Below are 15011 nucleotides of genomic sequence, written 5' to 3'. Positions count from 1 at the left end.
TCACGAAGGTTGGAGAAGACCTCTAAGGTCATTGAATCAAACTGTTAACCTACTGTTGCCAGGTCTGCCACTAAATCATTTGATGAATGAATTTTTCATAATATCTAATCTAAACCTCCCCTGCCACAACTTGAGTCAGTTTCCTCTTGTCCGATCACTTGGTACCTGGGAAAAAAGTCTGACTCTCACCTGTTTACAGTCTCCTTTCAGGTAGTTGTAAAGAGCAGTAGGATCCCTCCACTGAGCCTCCTTCTCTCCAGACTAATCAACCCCCACTCCCTCAGCTGCTTCTCCTAAGACTTGTGCTCCAGTGTCCATGTGCAATCTATGTGCATGACTTGGTGAGCACAGAACTTAATAAAATGCTTAAAAAAGTATTTTCCCTTTCCGCTCATTTCCTCATTGTAGGGCAGAGTTTTGCATATAGCAGACTTGTAAAACACAAGAGTGTAGTCTCAACATGAGATGCTGTTTGAAGTTAAGTCTTTTAAACTTGAGTCTCTGCTTGGAACAATTCTGGAGTGAGATGTTTCTGGTAACGTTCTGATAAATACTCTGCAGAAGGCTTAGGCTGCTCTGTTCTTCCTCACAGCGGAAGCATATTTGTAATGAGATTACCTGATGTAGATGGATAATTCAGGTTTCTGATTCTAAGCATCTGTGGTGACCTAAGCTCCCTGATATAGGCAGTTCATGTGGTTTCATGACAAACAAATATGTGCTGTCTGATTTGCACCAATGACTGTTGTAGCAAAGACTGCTGATTACTCATAAGTGCTGCTGCATGACAGTCCAAGAACAGTGCTAGCACAAGGCATTTTGAGATGCCAAGGTAATTGGCATCTTTTAGTTGATACACTTGATCCTAGGGAAGAAACACATGCAGCTTCTGATTGTTGTTCAGTAATATATAAATAGAAACAAAATCTGTGGAGTTGGAAGATAAGGAAATACATAGGTTCACCACTTAGGTATTAAATATTATTAATGACTGAGGGTTTTTTTTTATTAAATTGCTGTCCTGTAAAAGCCAAAACTTGAAAATAATTGCTTTTACCATGGGAAATAGGTTCTTAGGAGAGAGGAGAACAAAAACAGACCAAATCATGTAATTAATCCTTTAAATTGTCAAACCAATTTGAATTTTCATCCTTCTGTTTGGTATCCCATCCACCTGAATGCTGAAACACAACCCATGTCAGTTGTACAGAGTGTGTTGTTTCTTATTGAAGCTTACGTAGAACTGTACCCAAAAGCCTCCTTGACATGTTTCAGTAGTAATAAGTTGCCCACCCCATTGACATGATGGCAGATCTAGGGTTGTATTTGCAATGCAATAGATAAGCTTGTTATGCTGGTTACACTTTCTGTTTTGTTTGCTGCTCATACGTGTTTTAATAATAAATTTTTGGATAGTGGCAAAGGATAACCCAACTTTCACAAGTGGCTCACAAATGCAGTGGAAGTTGGTAGGAGCACTGTGTGGCAAAACCAAAAGCAATCTGAGATGGGTAAATGGTATGTTCTCATCTGTTCTGCAGGGTCTGAGGGCAAAAAAACAAACCCAAATAACTTATGTATTGATCAACGTGTAAGTCTTCTGAAACTGCATTTATTGCAAGTGACCCACTTAATCAGTCATGAAGCTTTCCAGGATTACATAAAACAGCACAAGAAAATACAGGCACCATTCAGTATGCCATGATAACCAGGTACTTTATTTTGCATGTGGCAATTAAGAGGAAACAACATTTTTTTTTCCTAGGACTTAAGTAAGAGGAGTAGACTAAAAATTCTCACCCCTCAAAAAATCAGAATGGCACAGTACGATATTATTTTGGGATTGTCTTCCCTATATTCTTTCATCTCTTTCTGTGTTGAAAGGGGAAAAAAGGGTAAAAAGAACAGCAGAACAGTCTATCCTAGATTGGATAAGTATCCAACTATCCCAATCTGGATAAGTAAGTAATCAGTTTTACAGATTGCAGGGGATGTATCATGCAGCAGACTGTTCACTATCATCATGGTGAATCTTTTTTGAACAGAAAAATTATCCATGATTTACAGACTTTTTATTGCATTTCCTAGCTAGGAAATCCTATTGAACAAAACTTGTCAATACCAAACTATTTTTTTGTAGCATCATGAACAAACTGGTCAGTTTTAATATCTCTGTACTTAGTGTAGCCTTTAATGTATTGCCTCACATCTTAATTGCAAAAATAATCCAGTTAGGGCTGTCTAACTGCCATGTCACATGATGCTGAAAGACAGGAAAAATGCCTAATAAATAGGAAAATCATTGACGTTAGCAGGAAAGCACCCCATGAGCTGACACACAGCCACATATTTTCAAAAGCTCTCTATATTAATGAATCTCAGACTTGCAGCAAGGTTGTAATAATTAATTATGTAGTCTTCCCTGTTGTTCTTCCCTAGTAATTCCTTGCCCACTGTGGTGGCTTAACAGCTGAGCTAATATGAAAATAGCGTTTTCCAAAGTTTTGTGGATTATATGCAAGTTGATTGAAATGACTAATGGTAGTTGGTTGGTGTTCCCAGTTTTAGGCAGCTGGGAGAGGAGTGAATGTTGCTTCCCTAATAGCAGCCTCTTCTAGAGGGGGAAAAGGTAAATCTTTATTATCTCTTAACAAAAGCTGTCTGCTGTACAGAAGACCTGTACAGAAGCTATAGCACAGCAGTGCTTGGTAGGGATTTATTACTCCTACTAAAAAGCCAGATGTATTCATTTGTACAGGATGCTACATTAGTACAACTACCACCCTGCTACTCTGGGACTAGCTCAAATGTCCCTGCAAAACTCGATGTTTTCCTGTGTATACACGCAGTCACTGTTGTGAGCAGATCCCTTACCAGCTTTATCTTAAGACACCTAAACTTGGATACCTCTGTATGTACTGGGTGTTGAAGCTCCTGTCACAGGTGATGGAGCTGTATTCAGATCCTGCTGTGGAGTCTGAGTAGCTATTCAGCCTACTCCACGCCTACATTAAACTCCATTGAGCACAATAGAAGCTTAGTCACCTTGTCCACACAGGCAGCTCCATTTAGGTGTTTCCTGGAGGCAAATCTTAACCATTCTTTCCAGTGTCTTCAAAGGTACAGTAGTCCTGTACAAGGACTGCCATGGCCACATTGCATCTGCCACTTCTGCATAATGACTATAGATTTTTTAATTGTGTTGTACCTAGTGTACCTGTAATTACCCCTATTCTAAGGACCTGCTCTTGCCCTTTTGTTTTTAAGGTATATGGAAGTGCATCTCAAACTCCAGTGTCATCTTTTGTGTTGACCTACCCAGGTAGTGTGTAGGGTGTTGCTGCAGTGCACTCTGATGTGTTGCTATTACACCAAGGACTCCCTTTATTTTACCTGTTATAGAGCCCTGCCACTGTTTATCAGTTAAGTGAGCAACATGTTTTCTTTGGCATAACCTCTGAAGCCTGCACTTGCAACGGTGTTCAGCATTCCTTCTAGCTTTCCTGAGTAGTAATCTATAAAGCTCACAACACAGCTGATGAGAGGAATCTGTGTTCTATTCATTCTACTACAAAGCTCAGTTGTAAGAACAGCTCTATAAAAAAGATGATCCAGCCTTTACATAGTTCCCCTTTATCTGAAAAAAGAAATAAAAAATCCTAAACTGAGGACACAATGTCTTTTTGTCAAAATAGTCCACCTTGTAAAAGGTAAAATATTAATAATTAAGGGGAAAACACAGCCTGAACTTATAGTTGATAGTATAGAAGGGAGAAGAAGAGTCTTCTAGCAAGGAAGCTTGGCAGCACTGTAATGTGGCCATAGACTTGTGCGATGCTGAGTCAGAGAATCTGATGTAGAAATGAACACTGAAGTGCCATTCACTGCTTAGCCATTCACTGCTTAGGAAACACTGACACAAAAGAGTCTGAGAAGCTGTCTAGCTTAGTGTCAGAAAGATAGATGAGCATAAAAAATGTATAGATGTTTGACAGACCCTTTGTCTTCTTGGTATTCTGGTTCTTTTTTTTACATTTGGACCATGTTTATGTAACTTCACGCCAAATCATCTTCAAACAGGTGAAAAGAATCTATATTCTATAGAAGTGATGTGCAAGAGATGCTTCTTACAGCTGATGACTACTTGTACTTTGTCGAGAGTCTGTAAGGAACAGTTGTGAAAATCCAGCTGACAGAAAAATGTGAGGAGAAAAGTAATGCAAGACAAGGCCCCAAAAATAACAGACCCTCCAGGTTGGTAGCTGGCAAGCATTCAAGCTGGTATTACTGCATTTTAAAGCTACTGTAGCAAACAATATTTTGGGAATTAAAATTGCCTGAGCTATGACAAGCATTCAAAGAGTTGAAATATATCATTACTTAATTTGGTAAAAGACTCAATTCAGACAATTTTGATGCCTGCTGTATTTGGTGACCTGTATTAAAATAGAAATATCAGAATGCTATGGGTCCTATTTCTCAATGCAGCAGCTCAAAGGAGCCTTTGAAACATGCCACAGCAGTGATATTAAAAGATCAGTTCTGAAGTCAGGGAATCATGAGTCCCTTTGATATGAGATCAAGTGTTCCCAGGGCACCCACAGGAAAGAGGTTTGGAAACTCACTTGCCACAGCAGCTAACTCTTAAAAATTAAAAAAGTAACAAGATCTGCCTAGCTAATGAAGAGACATAAAAAGCACATCATAAGCTGTGAGACAATAACTGAATTGGCAATGTGGAATTAGGAGACAGCTTCAGAAAAGCAACAGAATGTGGAATTTTTCAGTAGTACATGGAAATACAATGAATGTGAATCCTAAAAAAAATCGGTATAAAGTAACAGAAAATGTAACGGAGAAAAAACCTGTCTTAATGTGTCTTTAGAGCTGAAATTGTACACATGAAAGAAAGCCTAGATGTGTGTCATAAAACAGATATAGAAGGCAGCACAGTAAACTACAGTGATGTCAGAGAGAGTTATGAAGAGAAAGAATCTTGCATCAGTTATGGTTGGTGACACTGTCCTGCTCAGAAAAACAAACAACAGATCAAGAGATAGAAATGGCTGCATGTCTAAGCTGATGACCAAACAAAAAAAAGGGAAAGCTGAACAAAGTACAGCTGCTGCTGTTTTGATTTTTTAAATTAAGTTTGCTGCTTTTGTGCAAACATGAAAACAGAGACACAAGTCATCAAAACAAATGTATGGGTAAAGGGAATTTTAAAAACCAAGGACAGTGCACATTACAAAACAGTACCTTTCTGATTTTTACATTGCAATGGCACCTCAGTACAGAAGACAGAAAAGAAGCTGTGAGTTAGGAAGAAAGAAAAAAGATCAGGAAAACTAAGTAGAGGAAAGAAATTAAAATCAGAGCTGAGGAGCACTTGTCACTTCATTTTCTTTTTCTGTCAAAGTCTTCAAATTTGGATGATGCCTGTGTGGGAGTTTTTTGTAGGTTTTTGAGCCCTAAGCTTTTAGACTATAAAAAGTTACGTTTGGCTTAGAATGTAGTTAAAAGCAACTATATGCTGACATTTTCATGGGTGTTAAAATGCAAAACTGGAAGTTTTGCTCATGCATTCTGACAGTTGCTGCCCAAATGAATACTAATCATTGTGGCCTTCCCTTGTTCAACAAGTTTTTCTTGTTCTCCATACTTCAGGTGAATGCTGCTGTCTCGAAGACCAACAGCTCATTTTGTCTATCTTAAATCACCCCCACCCAAGAGAGGAACATGCTGCACGCATGCACATGAGTGTCCATGTGCATTCCTTGAATAGAATGTCCTCAAGGCATTCAGAGATCCTGCCAGTCCATCAGAGACAACTGGATCAACTATTACAAATGGGGAGTAAATAATTGGAACTGTTTGCAAAACTGGGAGCATCACATGATGCCTGGCAGCTTCACAGGCAAAGAACTAAAATTTTTATCATAAGATGACTTTTGGTGGTGTTTCATTTTCAGAAACTTCCTCCAAGATAAATTTAGTTCCCAGAATATTTCACTGGTGGGAGTTAAGTAGAATAATGTCTGTATTGATGATGTGATTGTTTTGGCAGAACCAGCCAGGAATATAAGTCCAACATACATTTGGACTTTGCAATAGTGAATTGATCAGTTATTGACTGAACTAAGCAAAAATTGACATTCTAGAGTATTCAACTAGCAGGGACAGTAATACATCCAGACCTGACAGGAAAACATAACGGAAAGCAAAACCCAAAGTAAATAACAAATTTGACTGGATGTTAAGCAAAATATTTTAATGGGCAATCTTATATAAACTATGAAAATAAAAGCATTATTGGTCTGGATGACAGGTTGTAAAATGTGTTCCAGCTGAAAAAAACAAACAAAGAAACAGACAAAACCTACAAATCAAGAACAAACAAATCATTTCCACTGTAAGTTCAAAGTTTTCTTGTAAAAGAAAAAGCTAGTGATTAATAATAAGGACAGAAGTAATGTTTGATCACATTGATACCAGTTTTGATCTACTCCTGATTTTAAAAAATCGATAGACCTATCCAAGAAACAGGTCTTTACTGATGTATTTGTAAGAAGAAACTAAGAAGCAGCATAAGTTACAATGGTTGCAAAAGACATCTTGGATTGAAAATGTGTATTAATTTTCATATGCTTCATTACATTTCCAAGGATTAACACAAATGAATTTGATTAATTACTCTTCAAAGAAGCAGTGAATGAAAGCAATACTACAAATTCTTTTTTTGCTAGTTTTCTGTCTTTCTTAAAATTTCAGTTAATCTAACCCAGTATTTTACCTAAGATTTTGAATAAAACATTCTATATCTGTAAACTCCTCCCAAACACTTTGCGTCAGCTCTTTTCTGTTCATTTTTTCATGAGCTATAATTAGTCACTTGAGTCAAAACAAGAGAGGGTCAGAATAAAGAGGAAATTGCGGTTTGAAATTTTATTAAGAAGTCAACTTAAAAAATGCACTATGCATTTCTTAAATAGGAGGCAAATTCTGGATTAATTTCTTCAGGTTTTATTTTCATGGAGTGGTGGAGGTTGGCAAGAACCTCTGGAGATCATCTAGTACAACTCTCCTGGTCAGTCAGCAAAACTGCTGTCACAGATAAACCAAATTAAATAAAGCCTCAGAAAGGTCAGAAGAAGTTTGGATAGACCAAGCCTGAAGACTCTCTATCCTGAGGCCTTGCAAACTCAGTACAAAGCTTATGGCCCATTGCTAGCAATGGCTGGGCTGTATTACAGGACTATGTAATTACAGACTCCATGCTGGCTGCTCCCAGTCGCCCTGTTCTTCAATTATTTGGAGATTCTTTCCAGGAATACTTGCTTCATCATGCTCCAGGGAACAGAGATGAGACTGGTCAGCCTATAGTTCCCTGTGTCCTCCTACTTGCCCTTCTTGAAGACAGGAATGACATTCATTCTTTTTGACTGTTCAGGAGCCTCTCCTGATCAACCATAACCTTTCACAGATACTCGAGAGTGGCCTCAATAACATCAGCGACCACTCTTAGGAGGCATGGATGCCTCCCATGAGGGAGGCCTGTGGACTTTAATATGTCCTTTTGTTGGTTTGTTTGCTTTTTGTTTTGTTTTCCTTAATTTGATCTTTTTCCTTTTGCTCCAGGCTTTCTCACAGATTTCAGGAGCATGGGGTTCCTGAAGATGGCCTTGCCAGTAAAACACAGGTACCTCAGCTTTCACCATATCCCTTCTTGCCAGGTCCCCTACCCCATTCAGCAGCAGGCCCACATTTTCCCTTTTCTTTCTTTTGCAGCTGATATACTTGTAGATATTCTTCTTGGTGCTCTCCACAGTTCTTTACCAGATTTAACTCCAGAGAGGTGTCAGCTTTCCTATCCCTATCCCTACATGCTTGGATAGTATCTCTATATCCCTTGCAGTTCACCTGTCCTTGCTTCTACCTCTTGTATGCTTTCTTTTTATATTTGAGCTTTGTCAGGGCCTCCTTGCTCATCTTTGCAGCTACCTCCTGCCTTTGCTCGATTTCCTGCACGTTGGGAGGGATCATTCTGGAGTGGGAGGAGGTGAGACAAAAATTAAATGATCGCCTCTTCCCCTCTTCTCTCTATAGATGCATTGCACAGGATTTTTCCAAGTAGATACCCTAGGAGGCCACAGTCTGCTCTCCCAAAGTCCAGGGTTGATCCTGTTATTTCCCTTGCTCCCTCTTTTTGGGGTCCTCCACCATTTCATGGCCACTGCTGCGCTTGACCTCCGCATCCTCGAAGAGTTCTTCCTTGGTTGTAAGTGTGGGGTCCAACAGAGTGCTTGCCCACATTGGCTCTGTGATCATCTTCATTAGCAAATTCTCATCAATGCGCTCCAGTAACCCCCAGGTGCCGCGGTCCGAAGGGGGGACGGGACACGAGGAAGGGTGCAAGCAGAATCCTTTATTCAGGCATGCACACACTCCTTCTGTCCGCTCGGGAGTGGAACGGGCCAGAACATAGGGCGGAGCATGAGACAGACAAGCAGGGGGACAAACCAGGATAGGGACACCGGCAAAAGGGGGAGGAGTGGGGGAAGCAGGGAGCAGGCAAACTCATGGCAAGCCTGGGCTTGTCCAGGCTGTGCGCTGTGTAGTGTGAATACAATGAAACCACATAATAACAGCAAAGTCCACACAACAAAGTCCCGTCAATTGCTGCACACTTCTCTCCACGCCTGGAACTGTTCCCATCCTGAATCGTGTTCCTTCACACCCAGATTGCTTGTGTCCTGGTTGACCTCCCAGCCAGTATCATAGCAGGGCATTTTCATTAGAATGTAGAAATTCAGCATTTCATCAACTTTATTAAAACAATCTGTTGAAGGTACTTGTGTCTGGATAATGCAAAAAAAAATAATATATATATATTGCCATGAGTTTTTTTCTGGAGTCCTAATAAACAGCTCAGGTAATTTTGCAAAGTGGGCAGCAATTTAAGCAAACAGAGAAGGAATCAGACAGATAAAGAGAGAAACCATTTACATTACTGTGAATTCTGGGTACATAAAATAAATGTAAAAAGAGGAAAAACTGCACTGCCTTTTAAGAAAGTGAGTGAGCTTAAAATTGAGCTAAAACCTGCTTACATGAAAGAATTCTTGAATGAAATCCTGGCTCAAGTGAAATCGAGAGAAATCCTTGGTTGTGGCACGGCATCTGGCAGCATTTTATTGATCTTTGACAGATATGGATTTTGTTCCTTATTCTGCCAGGCATGACTGGGTTATTGTAGGCAAGTTGCTCAAGATCAAGATTTGAAATTTGGTCACTTAATTTGCAAACCTCAGACTTTGGATTGCATTTTCAGAGCCTGTGGCCATACAGGCTGAGAGTGCACCTGTACCATATTGGCCTCAAATGGCTCTCTGAATGCTTAGCATTTCTGAAAACCAAGCAAGAGAAGTCACAACTGAACAAGTGTTTTGCACACTTGCACTTTCTACTCTTCTCCAGATTGTTATAGCTGTAAGATAATAATGATGTTATTCACAAAGACACTGCTAAGTTAAACTAAGCTTTGTGAGTTATACTAAAATTAGCACAGGAAATTCAAAATTCAGGCTTGAACATTCATATAGTAACATTGATATAGTTGAACATTCATATAGTAACTTTATTTGACTGCATGAAATGTTCTACTAACCTTTGTTGTTTTCTTTCAGCATCATCCTGCAGTCCCCAAGGAAGAAGTTTCACTTAATCACACCTTCCTGCCTGGGCAAAACATGTTTGGCATTGTAAGTAAGTGAGTTTAAGAAAAAAAAAATTGATTTTGTAGGCTCTTGTTGTAGGCAGTTGGTCTTTGATGTTCCTTCCCTTTGGGTTTGTTTTCAGTCACAAAACATCTGTTCTCCATGTAATTGGGAAAAGTTGGGATAATGTAATTAGGCAAACATCCTCTAGCTGCTGAATCTTCTTTCTGATGGGAGTTTAGCTGAAAAAAAACCAACACTGATTCTTTTATCAAGCAGTGATTCTCTGCTAATCTGTTCAACCTGGGTACCACTAAGAAAGAACTCTGGTCTTTTCTCTTCATGAATTATTTGTAGATGGGGCTCCTCCTTGTGGGTGACGCTTGCAGCACAGGGCTGGGCAGAGGCGGGCCGGTCCCTGCAGCTGTCTGGGTTTAGGCACAGCAAATCGTTGGTAATTATTATGCAAAAAGCATTTCAGTCATGTGCCAACACTTCACACCAGAGCTTCATGTGCAAGCCTGAAGGGCGGTTGATGGTTATGAGCTCTGGAGGTGTTTTTGTAAAGAGCCAGGCCAAGGTGGTGGTAAGGGAGGCGCTCTCTCAAGGCCAGCTGGCCTTTATTCACAGCTGCCGTGTGAGAAAATAAGCAGCAGCCTCTGTCTCAATGGCTGCAAGGTGCAATGGCTGGTACCACCAAGTTTGCCCACCACTCTTAAATTATTTTAAAATTAATTTCACATTAGCTGGAGATGCTGCTGCCAAGAGCAGCAGGCTTGGCAACGGCAAGAACCCTGAGAAGAAGCACTTCCCTGTGTCCTGAATTAATACGAAATGGCACTGACTCAGTCTGCCCACAGTTTAATTTCGTGGTGATTTTTAGTCAAATATTCTTTTAGTAAAGCTGAAATAATGTACTGTGTCATAGCAGAATGTTATGCTGAAATGAAGGATCCTTTTGAAGTTGAAACTCTGTCCATTCAAGTTTGAAAAATTCAAATTTTTACCTTACTAGAATTTATAGATAGTTTTTATATGCAGTTTATCTTTGATGTTCTATCTTATGATTTTCTCAATACAACCCTTTAGGATTTTTTTTTGATTTAAAATTGAGTATTTATGAAAGGCAAACACTCTCAAAAGGAAACTGACACATTCTTTATAGAAATTATATAAAAAGAAATCTCCCATTCTTTTATATTAACAGAGGGTTTTATGGTGCCTTTTGGAAGTACTGCTTCCTTTGTACTTAACATGTAGATTGCCTGGGCAGGAAGAGCAGAGGGGGATGGTTCTGGTCCTGATGGGGGTGTTTTTTTGGCTCCAAGCTTTGGCAAATGGCAAGGATAACATCCATACTCACTTGGAAAAGAGGGGGAAAAAATCAGTCATTCAACTTTATTTCACTTTAGTACTGCTTTCTTTTAACTTTAAAGATAGAAGGAGAAGGGGAAGCAAAATTGTATCTCTATCCATTGTCTTTATTGTCTAGCAAACACATAAACCAGAGATTTGTCACAAAATCTCAATGAAAGAGATATGCAGGTGATTAGACAAGATCTAATAGACCCCACAGTCCTCCTTTGATGTGCTCTCAGTCACATTTCCACTGTAGACAGACACAAGCAATGACATTTCTGTGACCAGACATGCATCTGTGTGTCTAAGTGTGAGCAGTCACAAGTGCCAGGTCTGGCCCGCAGCCTCCACGTGCTGCAGATTTGTATGTACGTTTGTCAGCTGCTGTGAGCTCGCTTGGCAGCAGGAACATGGTCCAGGGACTTCTCATGTCCCTTTCCTCGTCCTGTAGTGTCACTCTACTGAGTCGTGAAGTGCCACCAGAGCAACCAGAGGAGTCACCAAACCAGTAAGTTTAATTTCTCATGGGGATTTAACTGAGGATATGCTTGGGACATGATGATGATCACAGTGCTGGTGTGATTTTCCATCTGGATTAGAGTTATAGCAGTAGAAATATACTACGAGAATAATAATTAAAAAACCCATTTAAGTTACCTGACTAAATCATTATCTACTATTCATGCTACTGATTGCAGAAAAAAAAAATCCTATACAGTTATGTGAAGCTTTTTCTATATAGGTCCTTAAGAAAATAAGCCAATTTGTTTGCTCATTTTAGAATGGAAAAAGGATATTCAACAGCCATGAAAGGAAAGTAAGAATTATAAAAGAAATATTTTCTTAAAATCAGTCTACAGTAGTCTTGTCAAGAAGAAATGAAACAATCTTTGTGTGATTGTCACAGAGGTAATGAGATCGTAAACAGCTGAAGTAGTTGCAGGATTTTATAAATGCATTTGGAATTTAGAATGACTTCCTACCTTTAAGATAAAAGCTATTTTGAGCACACTAGGAAGTAAGTTGTTTCAGCAGTAAGTTATTTTTTGACTGCAAACTATGGGTTTCTTGTACCTTTCTCTAAAAACTATTATGTTGACTTTGGAGATGGTATAGAAGATGGAGGATAATGGAATGTGAGAGGAATTGTTTCGTAAATATATAAATATGATGTATGGACTTATTGGCAGTTGTATTTCTGGCTCAGTCAATAATCCAAACAAGTCTTTCCTGCAGAAACTATTGTCACTGTATTGTAATTAATCCAAATTTCTTTTCCTAAAAGACTGACAGAGATATACCTTTTAAAATTCAATATACAAATTGTTCCTCAGAGGAAGAATATACTAGCTTGAACAGCTTGAAAAGAACTAATAAGATAAAAATTGAAAAATATGTGAACTAAAAATATCTGATTTAGGACAGAAATTGATATTTGAGTGGATAAGCATGAAATTATGATCTGCCTGCCCATCTCACCATGTAGGTGATGAACAGGCACTCCATGGCAAGGTGGTTTTTTCTTTTTTTCACTTTAATTAGTCCTATATTTTATGAGAGCTTGATCCTGACATTTATGAGATATTAATTCCATCATTGTCCGAAACACAACAGAACTGTCGGTGCTAAAATTTGTGTGAACTGCTCAGGCAAATAGCACAATCTGCAATCCAGATCTCAGCCTAGAAAGAAATAACTGCTCCCCTGAAAGAGAGGCTGACTTCAGAAAGGGAATTTATTGAGATGACTATAACTGGGCAGAGATACTGTTAGAGCCTCTGGTAAATCAGATACTGATATTATCCTGGTGTTTTGCACTAAGTGGACTTCTCACTTGAACTATCTAAAAATTATTATGTTGCTAAATATGGTCAACAAAAATCAGTCCTCCTTGAGGGTACCTCCTTCAGTTCACCTGTAAGAAATCCTAATAATTTGTTCAATTTACTGATAGGGACTAAATGTAAGGCCAGAGAGACACAGCCATGTAGGAAGCACTTTGTTTTGGTACCATATCTGTGTACCTTCTGAACATACCTTAACTTGGCCTCTCTATGGCAATGAAACACACATTATCATTTTCTGAAACAAAAACTGTGTTTGCATGATGCCCCGTGTGCTGCCCTCCAGGTTCTTGGCTCCTGGAAGGAACGGGCCAGCCTACTAAGTCGTGGGGGAGCTGTGCTGTAGCATTCCCATTCTGCTTTGAATTTTTAAGAAGAGTGTGTGATATTTGAGTTTACTCTATGTGACAGCTGGAAAGCACCATCTGAAGAGCATTTCTGCTTGTTATTTCTTACATCTGTCAGAATGCTTGGCCCAGCTACTAGCAGGGGCTATCTGGGAAAGCTTACCCAGCTTGCAAGCCCGAGTGTGGATATGCTCTGGCTGGCACAAGCCAAATGACTCATGAGTCAAGAACACTTCTCTGCAGATTTAGCTCAGCTTTATGGTTTGATACTGCTTGGCCTTTGCTTTTTAGCTGACATCAAAGAGTGTTAAAATAGTTGGGGTTTTGTCTCCAGGCATTTTCCTCAGTTTAAACTGGAATTCTCAAATATTTCCATTCCACAGAGCAGCAAATACAGTATTTTGTGTCCAGAGTTTTCCCTCACATGGCACACATTGAGCAGCCATGTCCTTTTCAAGTCCCTACTTCCATTATTTGGCCTTCGCTCTCATTACTTAAACGAACAAATGCTCTTTAAAAGCTGGACTCTTTGTTTTCTGGAGGGAATTATTGGAAACCTTGTTACTCAATATTGAATGTAAATATTGCCATTTTACAAAGACACAAAGACCAAAGCTTGTGTCTTTATAGGTGAGGCCTTAGTTTTGCTCTCATTTTCTACCTCCTGGCAGCTTAGGCACACAGTAGGTCTCACTGGAGCTGGCAGCAATGATAGCTTCCATTAGTTCTTCCACCCTTCTAGGTACATGACAAGTTTAAAATAAAATCTAAATTAATTTTTCATTTTTAGTACAGAAATCCTAATAAGTGTAGCAAGTAGGATGGATGGGTGTCAACCTCCAGAAGTGTTTTAAGAGAAAAAAAAATGGAGTGAAGCAAAACGAAAAAAAAAGAACAAAAGAATAGCATAAGCTACAACAAAAAGTAAAAGTGGGAGAAGGGTGAAAGGTATGCCAAAATGAAAATTTCAAGCTTTGAAATAGAAAATTTGTTTCAAATAGGCTATTTTTATAAACCTAAAAAAACATTTGCTTGGTACACTGATATGCTCAAGAATCCCTTGGTGGGCACCAATATAGGCTTAATTATTTTAAATTATCACTCCTAAAGGATTTTTTTCCTCTCAAGAATTTTTTCTTCTGTTCTTAACTATACATTTGAAATGGATATTATATTGCGGTACATGTCTGTCCCCTGAAGCTACTGTTAGCCTTCCTTTGCGTGCCACAGATTGCTTCAAGCCCTGAGAAAAAATCAGTTCACCAGTGTGACACTTTGACATTGTTAATTGTCACTGAAGCAGATGTTCTGCAGATGCTGTTAGTGAGGATTCCCTCATTATTCAACAAGCAGGAATATTTTCTTCTGCTTTATTTGAAGAACCATTTGTTTCCAGCAGTTTAACAGTAACATTATTAAAATGTTAAAAGGCTAATACAAGAACTTGCCTATCCCAGTTTGTTGACACTGTTTTTTGCATTTTCTGAAGTCTTGTATTTTATTAATTCACATTTTAGTGAATTGGGCCTATCCTTCCTACGTAAACTGTCACTGCTTGTTGTAAAGAGTCAGAACGAATCCCTGTAAATACAGAGCTACCGCCCCACAGGGTTTCAGCACCACACAGGAGCACTGAGCAGATTCTCCGTGACTCTGAGGGTAGTCTGGGGTTTAGGTGTTTTTCACACTACTCTCCTCACATCCCTTGCCAGCATCTGAAAGCTGTGCTGGATAAGGCAAAGGGA

The 15011-nt window shown here is 39.2% G+C and overlaps 1 long non-coding RNA gene across 1 annotated transcript; it reads right to left on the bottom strand.

The window, feature by feature from the left end:
* Positions 1 to 8658: 8658 nt before the first annotated feature.
* Positions 8659 to 14786, bottom strand: LOC135411382 (uncharacterized). Its single transcript, XR_010429129.1, has 3 exons — positions 14711 to 14786; positions 9668 to 11074; positions 8659 to 8858 (listed from the first exon to the last, which is right to left on the bottom strand). It is a non-coding gene; the product is annotated as an uncharacterized LOC135411382 (long non-coding RNA).
* Between the last annotated feature and the right edge of the window lie 225 nt (positions 14787 to 15011).

The sequence above is a fragment of the Pseudopipra pipra genome, chromosome 1, assembly GCF_036250125.1.
Source record: "Pseudopipra pipra isolate bDixPip1 chromosome 1, bDixPip1.hap1, whole genome shotgun sequence".
NCBI lineage: Eukaryota > Metazoa > Chordata > Aves > Passeriformes > Pipridae > Pseudopipra > Pseudopipra pipra.
The sequence above is the reverse complement of the archived record's forward strand: the minus strand, read 5'-3'. Positions and strand labels throughout refer to the sequence as shown.